The 14,202-nt window shown below is 37.5% G+C and overlaps 1 protein-coding gene across 5 annotated transcripts in view; it reads left to right on the top strand.

Annotated features, from left to right (window-relative positions):
- The first annotated feature begins 2,980 nt into the window (after positions 1-2,980).
- LOC136031877 (uncharacterized) overlaps positions 2,981-14,202 on the top strand; it is a 195,430-nt gene continuing 184,208 nt past the window's right edge. For 2 of the 5 annotated variants that reach the window (XM_065711815.1, XM_065711819.1), the window contains exon 1: positions 2,981-3,105. The gene's annotated coding sequence lies outside the window, so the exon portion shown is untranslated. Of the gene's footprint in view, positions 3,106-9,695; positions 9,879-14,202 lie in introns of those variants that run through there. The other 3 variants (XM_065711817.1, XM_065711818.1, XM_065711816.1) reach the window with 3 other exon arrangements.

Below are 14,202 nucleotides of genomic sequence, written 5' to 3'. Positions count from 1 at the left end.
GGACTCGTAGGCAAACAGTGAGACCTATCGTTTTCCAACTGTTTGGGGTAAACGGCACGGTTAAACAGCGGAAGTAACTATGACTCTTTTTGGACAAATACTTGTGACTTAGCTTTTGGAGAGGCACACCTACCTAGAGTTTTAGAGAGGTTGACCAAGCTTTAGGATTGACACATGACCGTTAAGTCGCCTAGACTCACAGGCTTGCTATCATCCTGAGTACACCCCGTCAAATAGCCATATTATTATAATGTTAAATAAAAAAGGGTTGCTTTTCAAAAAAAAGTAAAGAGGGACATTAAAAATCAAAATGAAAAAAATTTATCATATTTATGAAAAATGGCTTCTACCCCCATGACTTCCAACTTTTTACGCTTAGGCTTGACCAGTGTTCAACTGAAAGCATTTTAGAGTGCAGCAAATACAGCCAGATCATATCAGCAATGGTTATTATTTATCGATTGTTCCTCATTTCTTTCATTCCTCAAGTTTAATGTTCCTCATTTCTTTCGTTGAATTCTTTTTGCTTTTATTATTTTTTTTGTCTTTATCATATTCAGGATAAATTTAAATTAAGGTTCTAACGTGTGTGTGGGGGTGGGGCCTGTATTTCAAGTAGTAATGCTTTGGTCATAGTCAGGCCAAAATTTTGCTTAGTTGAAGAAATAGGCAGAAAGCAGGCTTTTTTCTTCGCCTTGTTCTCTTTTTTTTTGGACTAGAAAGATCACTAGACCATTGAATTTATATTAGAAAGATCCTTGTCGCTAGGCTTTACGGTCACTGGTTTGATTCGACCACCCATGAAGAAAAAAAACCAAATAAACACTGATATTTGACCAACCTTTTCGTAAAAAACTGTACCATCTTGTTTGTCACATTAAGAAGCTAGAAACCACCGTTTTTGGTAATTGGATATGCAAAATTTGGTTTTTCAATCCTGCGTCAACTAAAAAGATTAGCTAAAAAAGATTAAATTAGCTAATTAGCTAATTGAATACAATTTTAAAGTATTCACTGAAAGAATTGCTTTTGATGGAAGCAAAGAGCGAAGCTGAAACTTCAAGCAAAAAAAAAATTGCTTGTCAGTTTATGTCACGTATATCTGCAGAACTTCTTCAAATAAACTTAATTGTTATGTTACCCTATATTTGTTGAAATTCTGTATAACTAGCATTACTGAAAACATACCGGCGCAAAAAGACAGGAATAGGAGTGGCAAAATCCTTTAGTTGACTGCAGAAAACTGTTAGCATAAAACTGTCAAGCGCCCCCCCCCCCTCTCTCTCTCTCTCTCTCTCTCTGTGCATTTATGTCTGAGCTGCTGTTTGCTAGATAGTTTTTTTTTCAGGCCAAAAAATCCCAGGATACCAACTTTCCCAAGTATTTTTGACACGTTCTTATTCTCGTTGTCGCTTGTAATTCTCGTTGCTCCTCAGCTTTTAGCTGCATATTTCTTTGTGCTCGCTGTAGTATATCTTTTAACCGCATATTCCTTTTGATTTTACTTTCACTTTTAATTCGCTCTGCTCCTCGTTACTGCTTTTCCTGTAACCGTATATTTCGTTGTTATTTACTTTTGTGACTTGTTTTAATTCTTGCTGTCGCGTATCTGCTAACTGGACATTTCATTGCTCTTCACTTTCAATTTTGACTCGTTGTAAATGTCGTTGTGTCAGGTATTCTAACCGTATGTTTCTTGTTTCTTCATTTTTCTGTTATCATTACTTCAAACATTTTTTCAATACGATTTATCTTAGCTGCTCAAATTGGTTTCTCACAGCTGATGGTCTAGGTCCTTCATTTGTCCTTTAAGCATTATGAAAGTGCTTAAAACTGTTTTGTAAATAGACTCGTTGCACTTGGTATTTTATAGAAATGTTCTCATAAATATGACGTTATTTCCGAGATTTTTTCCGAAATTAAGGCTCTTAACGAATTTTCTCAAACTCGGGTCCTATACATATCGTTTTTAGGCCAGAAAATCCCAGGATGCCAATTTTTACAAAAAAAAAAAAAAAATCTGGAGCCATTTTCGATAAAAAATGTGGAGCTATTTTCGACAAAAATACAACCATAAATAAATATATAATTATTTTTCGTTTAAAGAGATAAAATATGAAACCGATTCTGGTGGGAGTAGCTCTGTCGGAAAAGGATTATATGATTCAAATTCAGTGTAAAGGGCTATTTATAACAGCTAATTAATTTACAGGCAAAGATTCTGTAAGAAATCAAATCGTATTGCTAGTTGGAAAAATAGCGTAAAATATAATGAAAAAAAATATAATAGTAAATATAAGAATTGCTTTTGAAACAACAGTAAAATGTCAAAATATCAGAGACGCCTTAAGTCCTTCTATTCTATTTGCGCACCTGTCTTTCCCAGGACCACTAGAAAGTGTGTTTTATGCCTGGTTGATACCTTATTCCTCCCTTTACAACTCACCCCCATGCAAAGATATAGCAAAAAGATGTCAAAGAAAAGCTGTTACAGCAAAAAATTAATACGTAGGCAACATGATACTCCTAAGGGGCTCTTGAAGATAAAATGAAAACATCAGTTCTTACAGGAAAGTCGTTCCAGTAAGCCAACTTCTCCCTTATTAACAGAGATACGATTTTAGTTTGCCTTAGACGGCGCATAAACATAAACGGTATTTTTATTTGGGGTCGGTATCCTTTTTTACATATCTTTAACAAACATTTCCTAAACTGACATACCCTATATTTAATGATTTTTACGACCATACAATCAAAGGCTCTCCCCAAGACGCAATCCCTATTAGTTCGTTACTAGACAAAAAAAGAAGAAGAAAGAGAAAATTCTGTTTCTAGCAGCTGCTGCTAATCCCTAGGTCTATCCTAATAGTCCATTTTTGGTGAGTACGCATATGAAGCGGCAAAAAGCTGCTTCAGGTGATAAAATCGAGCACACACAACAATGAAGCGGGAAGCCGTTTGTGACGCAAGTACTTTGGTAGTAAACAGATTCAAAATTCAGTTTACGATCTGGTTGAAAGTGTCAAGACCAGTTTCATGCATTAGGTGTTTTTGTGTTTTATTATAGTATTTTGACTATTTTTTTCTCGCGGTTTAGGAGTAATAGTAAGATATTTCCTAATATATTAGATTAGACAATATGTCGGTATTATGTATTATAGCGAACGCACTCAAGAAGTGAAGTCAGTTTAATCCTAATGAAATATGCCAAAATGTGATGAAAATATTATACTTTATTAACAAAATTATGGAAACTGCAACCAGGAATTATGGAAAGCAGGCCGCCCAGAACACATTATATTAAATACTTAACCACCCCTATATATTAAATGTTTAATTCAAGTATACCTAAATCATAGTTTTTCTCACCAAGACTAAGCTAATTATAACCGATTGCAGACACACAAACCGGTTCTAGTCAGGTCAAGAACTTGAGTGGGGTCGCTATAACACATAAGTACCAATATGTCTTTCAAGTATTTATGGCGAGGTTTTGCATTGTCTACCCTAAATGCTGGCCAGCTCCAGTCTTTAAAGCCTTCCTTGGGTGATTAGTGTACCTTAATGCCTAAGTGTACGCGAAGATAGGTATACCGATTGAATGAAGAATTCCTTCGTAAGACCGAAGATTGTGTTGTACATTTTTATTTAAAGACTTCATGGATGAAGCGAAGATATTTCTATTATTAGATTGGAGAGGATATGCATAAAAAAGCTACAACAATAATAAAATAGCTAGAAAATTCGATTGCCCATTCAACATTATTTTCAAATATAATATTTACCACTATGACAATTGCACCCTGATCCCTTCCCCTAATGTCTGGATATAACCCCAAGCTATATACAAAATGATTTTTTTTTCCTAAAATGAACCACCTATTGATGAGAAATCAGCAAAGAAAAAAGATCAATGCAACCCAAAAAAATCAGAAAACTTTTGTATATAGCGCAGGACCATATCCAGGAATTAGCCCAGTAGTTTAAGGCGGAGCGTCAATCCAATGCCACAACAGGGTTAAATAAAAGTAGACTGATTGTTTAATGTTCAGTTTTGTTAATTCCTGGAAGAGTATCAATGCACAATTAGGACTCTTGAGAAGGAAGCATGTCAAGAAAACAATTCTGAATTCATAATTTGCAAAAAATTGTAGTTAACACATTTTGATGCCACTTCTATAATAGTTTATCCCCTGTCCCCTAATATAAAAATTACTTGACTTAAGTTATATTTTTCCGATAGGTTTTTAAGTTTTTGATTTAGCCGCGCCGATTCAGTTTACGGGTAGGCTACATGGGTTGAAACAAGAGTGACGATGGCAAAATGCATTGTAAATATATAGATCGGACTATATATTTGATAATTAGGGGGGAGGGTAAAGTATTACGCGGCTTTAAAATGTGCTAACTAAATTTTTCTGCATATTAAGAAGTAAAAACTGTAACATTAACATGTTTCCTTTTCAAGAGCCCTAATGGTTTGCTAATACCCCTGGAAGTCTAAGCAATTTTGATTGGTTTTATTGAAATTACGAAAGAATTTTTTTGTATAGATTTTAAACATAGTTCCTATTCAATTTACCTCTGCATCTCCTCTCCAAGTCAAAATTCGAGGTTCAATTAGCCGCTAAGAAACCCTGAAAATACCAAATCGATCTCCAAGCTATTCCTTAGATAATGGGAATGCGCTATTTTGACAACTTCTGTAGGCTGCACATGGTATTGTTCAGTCCACTTCACTAATTCACCGGGAATAAGATTCTATTCCAAAAGGGGTCCTATTACAAAAAAAAATTGAAACAGGTTGGAGATCTTATCTTTAGAGCCTTCCTCTCCTGCCCCTAACCAAGTCGAAATGTGCTCCCCCCCATCACCCCTGAAAGTTTCAATTTGATCTTCAAAGCTTATTCCAGATATTGCAGATACTCTGTTTTGATCTTACTGGCAACCCCCTTGTGTCTTTAGATTTACCTTGCTATTAAGACATGAGTACATTCTAATTCTCAAAGTGACTTCTAGTGAAGAAGCAGTCAGGTGGACCAGATACATAGCATTTTTAGCAGCCCCTCCCCCCGAAACACAGAATTCAAAGTTGCTATGTCTCTTCCCTTCTTCTTCTTCCGCACTACCTGAAAGCTTCCTCCCACATGTTGCCAAGATGTTATCATTATTGCAATTGGATAAGCTAAATGCATATAGGATCTTTTGATTTAGCTCTACTCTCTTCCTTAAACCATAGTTAAATGTCTATTGTCTCCCCTAAACGCTCTCTGAAAGATCCAACTTGGAAGCCCAAACCATTCCCATGATACTGCAGGCTCTTTTGATAACCCGAAAAACATAGTGTCTTTTTTGCCTCATGTCTTAACTGTGCAAAGAGTATAAGTGCCACAGGAGCTTAATTTTCTCAAATATTTTGGTGGATCAGAGAAAAAAATTGCTCCCTTTCCAAAAAACAAAATTTGTTGGGCCCTTGTCCCGACCTCCCTCTTCCCTGCTCCAGCAATACTCGTAAGTTCTAGCTGCAAAACCCAGCTATTCTCTAGATATAGGATACATGCTATTTCAAGGACCTGGATCCATACTGTATCTTTTGATTTGCCTTTCCCCACTCCCCGAGGTCAAAATTTGAAGCCCACCTGATCACTCCCCCCCCAAAAAAAACATTCGAAAGTTTCAATTCAACTCCAGAGTAATTCCTGTGGTGTTGCAGATAATTGAAAAACTCTAGTGCTCATAGCAATTTTTTTATTTACTCTTGTACGTGCTTCGTCTCCAGAGTATACCTTAAGGAAACTCCGAGCATCTTGGCCTAGTGTATGACCCCTGAGAGTTCCTAGCTGATTGGAAAACCAAGGTCAAACATGGTCGCCATTTCTAATAAAACTTATCTGTAAAGAATGGGTAGCTTTTACAATGTAAGGTCATTCCTGGGGCTGTAGGGATGCATTGATCCTTGAGACACACTTGTTAGATCTTTTGACATTTTTGGACAAAGAGTTGTGTCAAAATTCTGATCCAAAATCATAGCGATTATTGGGGTGGGGTTAGAAGAAAAGGGCATGGAAGAAGGCTGGTTGACTCAAATTGCTTTCAGTCCTTAAAAAGGACTAGAAATTTTAATTTAAAATTAAATGAGTGCCTACCCAAGTTCTTATGAAATGCCTTCCAAACAGAGAGACAAAGAAATTTTGTTGGCCCTTTTTTGGCTTTTTATCTGTCCCTGTTTTGAGTGCAGTCTGAAGGGATTTACTCTTATTATGGACTAGTCCAGGGCGACGCAAAGCGAATCAATTGAGATATTCAATATATCAATGAAGTGTGAATGTACTAAGTGCTATTGTGAGGTAGTCCAGTGCAATGTGAAATGATTAGTTCAATCAACGTTAAACTAGTTGATCTGGCTAATGTAGTTGAAATATGGTCAATATTATTAAAAGATGGTCTATGACGTTCTGCATTAATTTATTTAATCAGTGTAGTAAGTGTATTAATATCGTCAAATTTCCGGGGGGGGGGAAATTCGAGCCAATTTTCCCAAATTAAGAGAAACTGACAATGAAAAATGAGCCGTGTAGTACCATAAATGCAAAGATATACTAAAAAAAAACTGACCCGCTTCTCTTGATGCTTGAATTATGCATGCTTTTCCAAATTTTGACAAGATTTTGTAGAAACTAAATTTCAGCTGGGGAGTGGGCAAACTGCGGTCTGGGTTTAGAGGGGGACCAATGTATTTTTCTATTTTCTTCTGCATTGGACACCCTTTAGTCTGAGGACTTAAATATTTAAGTTTTCAGCCTATCCGGAAAAAAAGGTTTTGGGCCCCTTTAATAATCCATTATTTTTTGTGTGTTGAGAAAACCTGCATGCACATAGTGTGTTCTAATTTAGTTCAACTTTCCCCTCGATAATCTGTCGAATTTCCACCTTCATATGCTTAGTTTTGTATTATTAGTGCTGCATCATTAGTAGTAGTAATAGTAGTAGTTTTGCAATATTAGAGTAGTGACAGTAGTAATGGCAGCAATAGTGGTAGTAGTATGTACATGTTGCATTTTGGTCAGTTGAACATCCCCCTCATGATGTCCCGGAAGTTTCGTCTTGATACGGTAAACCGTTCGAAAATATTGCTCATATGCCTCTTTGACAATCTATATGCATTTTGTGTGTTCTGATTTAGTTTTTACTTTCCCTCAACATTTCTTCAGATGTTCATTTCAGTATTCTTAGTCTTTATAGTACACGCTACAAAAGTAGTAGTTTTTGTCGTAGCAGTGGTAGTAGGAGGAGTAGGAATAGTCAGGGCATATCCAAGATTTTTTCGGGGGGAGACGAATAGATTTTTCTTCGGGATGGGACTTCACGAAAAATACAAAACGCATCAAGAATTTGTTTATATTCATTTTTTTTACATTTTTACGAGTCGAAGAAACATTTCGGGGGTGGGGGTAGGGCTCGAAAAACTTACCCCCCCTGGTTACGGCCTTGGTAGTGAGCCGTCCTAGCCAAGTGGATTGGTGCGCTGGATTTAGGATCCTTTGTCCGAGAGGACGAGAGTTCGAATCCTATTGAACCCAATTATTTCGTTTGGGGGGGGGGGGTCAGTGGCGTGACTCTTTAAGCTCAGCCAGAGTCAACCCAGCTCTAAATGGGTACCTGGAGAAATCTAGGGAAGGTAAACAGGAAGGCTGTGCAAAAGCATAGGATGACCGGCCCTCATCCCCCCATTGCACTTCCTGGCTGAAGGGCCTTGAGACGGAGATCAGTGCCGCCGGCTCAGGGTCTAGTGCCACATTCTTTACCTTTTTTTACAGCCTTGGTAGTAGTATTAGTATAGTAGCAGTAGTAATAGAAGTGGTTGCGGTGTAGGTGTAGAAGTAGTAGTAGTAGCGTTGCAGATATTGCTTTTTAATCTATTGATCATCTCCCTTACAATTTCCTGAAAGTTCTAAGTTAATATACTGAGTCATTCATGAGTTACGCCCTTTTGACAACCCGTAGGCACATAACGCGTTTTGATTAATTCAACACTCTCCTGGACATTCTTTGAAAGGCTCACCGTAATACCCTTTGTCTTTTTGGAAAGTAAGGGTTAAACATGCCCATCTTTCTCAATAAGATATACTATATGTGAACAATGGACGAATTGCCTAACTTACAGCCTTTTCCCTGAGGGCTGTGGGGGTGAGGGTTTGACATTCCTAAAAACATAATTACTAAACCTTTCATCTATGCTGAACAAAACAGCTGTCTCAATATTTTTGATTTGATGTGTTTCGGGAAATGATTGGCTTGAGGGGGGGGATGTCCTCCAATCTCTTTTGGCTCTTAAAGATTGCACTAGAACTATCAATTTCCCATCGAATGAACCCCTTTCGAACTTTATACGACAAATCTTCTTATCCGAAGTTCAAAAGCTACGAGCCTTAAAGAATTGACCTAATTTTCGAAAAGGGGGGCGAACATCCCCAAAAAGTTAAGCGATCTCACTGAAAATCACACCATTAGGTTCAAGATATCAGAAAACCCTAGTGTGGATGTTTCAAGCTCATATTTACAAAGATATGGAATCTTGTATTTTTTGCCAGGTTGATCATATCAAACTAATGGTACGAGAAGATCAGGAGAGAGCTCATTTGAAAGGAAATCAAAAGTTCTAGTGCCAATTTTAAGCAACTGAAAAGACCAGACGGCAACTGTTCCCTCTATCACGCCTCTTTTGTTCTCTAAGACACCTGACCATAATTTTGAGACAGCAATTTGATTTAGCATAGCTGAAACTTCCCATAGCTGTGCCTTTGGGAATGTCATTACCCCTCCCCCAGAGTCCCTTGAGAAAGGGCTTTAAGCTACGCAATTGCCCATTATTAACATATAATTTTTGTTATTGGGAAATATACGATTTTTTTTTGGGGGGGGGGAGGATTTTCCTTTGGAAGAGTTTTCTGTGGGGGAAGGATTCAGGGAGGATTTTTACAGGGGAAATTTTACGCTTGAAGAGATTTCGAGGCATGATTTGAAAACAGTCGGAAATTAAATAAAAAAAAGTTTTTCAACTGGAAGTAAGAAACAACATTAAAACTTAAGACGAACAAAAACTTTTCCGCATGTGAGGGAGGCTGCTCCTTTTTCAACCCTCACTCTTTACGCTGTAGTTTGACTTTTTGTCCCTAAGAAAGACTGTTCAGACAAAAGGGCCGTTGACCTCCAACGAAAAATATTTTAAATAACTTTTACGATTTTAGTGTAAACAGCGAGGTCTGAGGAAGGCGCAGTCCCCATTGTATACAGAATAATTTCTACTCATTTTAATTGTTCATGTTGCTCCTTACTTTCAGTCTAAAAAGATCATTTTGTGTGCATTTAATCTCAAGAAAAGAGTAGCAGATTGACGTACATTTGCTTTAAAAAATACAATTTTCAATTCAAATTCTTTTAAAAGCAAGCGGTTACATTGGTTGCATTAATAAACGCTTTCGGCATAGCACATGAAATCTTACTCTAAAGAGTGAGGGGTTGAGGAGGGGGACAGTCTGCTCTTATATTTGATAATTTTTTTCGTTTTAAGTATAATGTCGCTCTTTACTTTTATTTGAAAAAAATTCATTTGTGTCCTTTTTTTAGTTCAAGGTGTATATGAAACTGCTTAATGCTTGGATCCTTTTGTCTAATTTTATGGACTAAATGTGAAAACCACCAAGCCAATAGTCTGATACAAATATGGAAGCAAATATGTGAATAAGCAAGTTGAAAGAGAATTACTAAATAGTCATGCATCGGCCACAATTTCGTATTCAAGAACTGAATCTCTTAGTGAATTTGAGATTACGTAAATTATTGTTGACTCAGCAAAGGTAAAAGTCTCATTCTGGCAGGTAATTAACTATTCCTGGGTTTATACTCACCATCCTTCTTACTTGTTTGAGTATTAGGGTTACATAGGAAAGGCATTATCATAGGAAGCGCAATAGCGCTGCCAAAGAAAAGAGCGATGCGGGCACACTGTATTAACTTCTTTTTTTTTGGTCCTAGCGCAGGGCACTTAGTATCGAAGAACTTGTTGTAGAAACTTCGAAAAGGGTTCATTCGGTTGGAAATTTAAACGGCTGGTGCCCTTTTTCGTAGTCGGAAGTGATTCAAAGGCAACTAACCCCCCTTACACGCTCAGAAATTCCCCAAACACATTCAATCAAAAATTTCGATATAGCCAATTTGTTCAACGTAGTTGAAAGGTCAGGAAACTATGTATTTGAAGATGACAACCCCCAGCCCTCAGGGCAAGGCTTTTAAGCTACGCCCTGGGGGCATATAAGGTATATATATATATATATATATATATATATATATATATATATATATATATATATATATATATATAGAAAGGATGATTATATAGCCTTTTGGGGGGGAATTGGATTGGTAATCACCCGTTCTAGTGCCCTGTTTAAGATTCAGAGTGATCGGAGGATGGATGCCCCCCTCCACATCTCGTATTTTCCCGAAATACATCTGATTTTAATTTTGAATGGCCATTTTTTGTCATAGAAACTTCAAAAAAGGCTCATTCGACTGGAATTTGAAAGGACCAGTGCTCTTTTTAATAGTCAACAGTGATTGGAGGGCAACTACCCTCCCCCCACACCCAGCATTTCCCAAACCTACCCAATCAAATTTTGAGATAGCCATTTTATTTAAAGTAATTCAAAGCCTTGAAAATATGTCTTTGAGTATGAAAGCCCCCCTACAGCCCTCGGGACAAGGGCTATAAGTTATGCCCTAGGAGCATATAAGGTATATATAGAACAGGTGATCGTAAAAACTCTGGAATGGGCTCATTTGATGGGAATTCAGATGTTCTGATGCCCTTTATAAGATCAGAGTGATCAGAGGGTGGATACTCAGCCCTCTCACCTCGTATTTTCCCGATCTGATAGAAATTTTGAGATGACCATTTGCTGTCGTAAAAACTTCGGAAAAAGCTTATAAAATTAGAACTTGAAAGGGTTAGTGCTATTTTTAATAGTTGAAAGAGATTGGAGGGCAAGTAACCCTCCTCAAACGACCACCATATCCTCAAAAATACCCCGTCAAATCTTTGAGATAGCCATTTTGTTCAAAGTAGTTGAAAGGTTCGAATTATGTTCTATATTAGAAATTATGTCTTGGGGGATGACAATCCCTCTACAGCCCTCAGGGCAAGGGTTGTAATTTTCCCCTGGCGGCACAGAAGGTATATTTAGAAAAGGTGATCGTATAATCTTTGGAAGAGGGTTCATTGGATTGGTAATCAGAAGTTCTAGCCCCCTTTTTAAGATTCAGAGTGATCAGAGGGTGGATATCCCCCCCCCCCATATTTTCCGCACATTCATCTTAGAGAAATTTTGAGATGGCCATTTGTGGAATTAGAAACCTCGAAATGAGCTTATTCGGTTGGAAATCTAAAGGGCTAGTGCCCTTTTTATAGTCGAAAGTGATTGGAAGGCAACTAATCCCTCTGCCACGCCCGCCATTTCCCCAAACCCATACAATCCCATTTTTTAAATAGTCATTTTGTTCAACGTAATTGAAAGGTCTGGAAATTATGTATTTAAGAATGAAAACCTCCCCAGAGTCCTCAGGGCAAGAGTTGTAAGTTATGCTCTATGGGCTTATAAGGTATATATAGAAAGGGATATCCTATAAACTTCAGAGGGGGCTCTTTGAATTGCTAATCAGAAATTCTAGTGCCCTTCTTGAGATCTAGAATAATCTGAGGGTGGACATTCCCCCACACCTCGTATTTTCCCGAAGTGCATCTGATCTTAATTTTGAGATGGCCATTTGTTGTTGTAGATACTTCGAATATAGCTCGTTTGATTGGAAATTGAAAGGGCCAGTACCCTTTTTAATAGTCGAAAGTGACTGGGGGACAACTAACACCCCTCCCATGCCCAAAACTTACCCAAACACATCCAATCAAAATTTTGAGATAGCCATTTTATACAACGTAATTGAAAGTTTTGGAAATTATGTTTTGATGATGACAATGCCAACATCCCCCATAGCCCTCAGGACAAGGGTTATAAGTTATGCCCTTGGGGCATATCAGAGATATATAGAAAGGGTGATCGTAAAAACTCTGGAATGGGCTCATTGGATGGGAAATCAGATGTTCTAATATCACCCCCACCCACTCACATCTCGTATTTTCCCGAAATGAATCGGATATAAATTTGAGATGACCATTTGTTGTCGTAGAAACTTCGGAAAGATTTCATTAAACTGGAAATTGAAAGGGCTAGTTCTCTTTTTAGTAGTCGAAAGTGATTGGAGGGCAACTAATCCCCCTCCCACGCCCAAAATTTCCTCAAAAACGTCCAATCAAATTCTTGAGACAGCCGTTTTGTTTAGTCTAGTTGGAAGGTCCAGAAATTATATCTTTGAGGATGGAACCCCCCCCCCCCTATAGCCCTCAGGTTAAGGATTGAAAATTATGCCTTGGTAGAACATAAGATGTATATTGAAAGGGAGATCGTATAAACTTAGGGAGGGGGCTCATTGGATTGGTAATCAGAATTTCGAGTCCCCTTTTTAAGATTCAGAGCTATCAGAGGATTGATACCCCCCCCCCCCCGGACTTCATATTTCCCCGAAATATATATATATATATATATATATATATATATATATATATATATATATATATATATATATATATATATATATATATATATATATATATATATATATATATATATATATATATATATATATATATATATATATATATATAGGAAGGGTCTGATCCTATAACCTTTGGAGGGGCGAATTGGACTCAGAAGTTCTAATGCCCTTTTTAAGATTCAGAGTGATAAAGGATGGATACCCTCCCCCCCCCACAGCTCGTATTTTCCCGAAATACATCTGACTGAGATGACCATTTTGGTATAGAAACTTCGAATATAGATATTCTGATTGGAAATTGAAAGGGCCAGTGCCCTTTTTAATAGTCAAAAGTGATTGAAGGGCAACTAACCCCCCTCCAACGCCCATCATTTCCCCAAACACATCTAATAAAAAATTTTGGGATGATAATTTTGCCCAACGTTGTTGAAAGGTCTTGAAATTACGTCTTTGGGGTTGGCGACCCCCTACAGCCCTCACGGCAATAGTTGTAAGTTATGCCCTGGGGGCATAAGAAGTACAATTAGAAAGGATGATCGTATAAAATTCGGAGGGAGTGCACTGAACTTGTAATCAGGAGTTTTAGTGCCCTTTTAAGACTCAGAGTGATCGGAGGGTGGATATTCCCCCCAACACCTCATATTTTCCCGAACTGCATTTGTAGAAATTTTGAGATGGCCTTTTGTTGTCGCAGAAACTTCGAAAATAGCTCTTTCGATTGGAAATTGAAAGGGCTAGTCATTTGATTAGAAACTGAAAGGGTCAGTGCCCTTTTATATGGTCGAAATTGATTAGAGGGCAAAAATCCCTCCTCTCTCGCCTACCAGTTCTCCAAACAAGTCCTATAAAAAATTAGGTATATTCACTTTGTTCAACATAATTGAAAGGACAGCAAATTATGTCTTTGAGGATGATCCCCCCCCCTTCACATAAGATGCCCTGGGGGTATATAAGGTAGATATAGAAAAGGTGATCGTATAAACCTCGGAGAGGGCTCGTTAAACTGGTAATCAGAAATTCTAGTGCCCTTTGCGAGATTCAGAGTTATCGGAGGGTGGATAACCCCCACCTCTAAACCTTGTATTTTCCCTTAATGCAGCTGATTGAAATTTTGAGATGGCCATTTGTTGTCGTACAAACTTCGAAAAAAGCTTATTCGATTGGAAACTGAAAGGGCTAGTGCTCCTTTTATTAGTCAAAAGTGATTGGAGCGCAACAAGCTCCCCCAAGCCCATCGATTCTTAAAACACATCTAATTAAATTTTGAGATAGCCAGTTTGTTCAGTGTAGTCGAAAGGTCTTAAAATTTTGTTTTTGACACCCCCCATACCTTCTCAAGACCAGGACATAAATTGTACTTTCCTGAAAATGGCTGTGGATTGTCAGTTTAGTTGGATATACATATACTGATATATATTCCTTAAAGTCTTAATAATTTTTGACTTATTGAAGATAAAAAGCTACAACATTTTAAACGTATTTTTTTAATTTAAGTCATATAATAAACAACCGAGTCAAACTCAAAATGAGCGAAAA

The sequence above is a fragment of the Artemia franciscana genome, chromosome 10 (genome assembly GCF_032884065.1).
Source record: "Artemia franciscana chromosome 10, ASM3288406v1, whole genome shotgun sequence".
In the NCBI taxonomy this organism is placed as follows: domain Eukaryota; kingdom Metazoa; phylum Arthropoda; class Branchiopoda; order Anostraca; family Artemiidae; genus Artemia; species Artemia franciscana.
The sequence above is the reverse complement of the archived record's forward strand: the minus strand, read 5'-3'. Positions and strand labels throughout refer to the sequence as shown.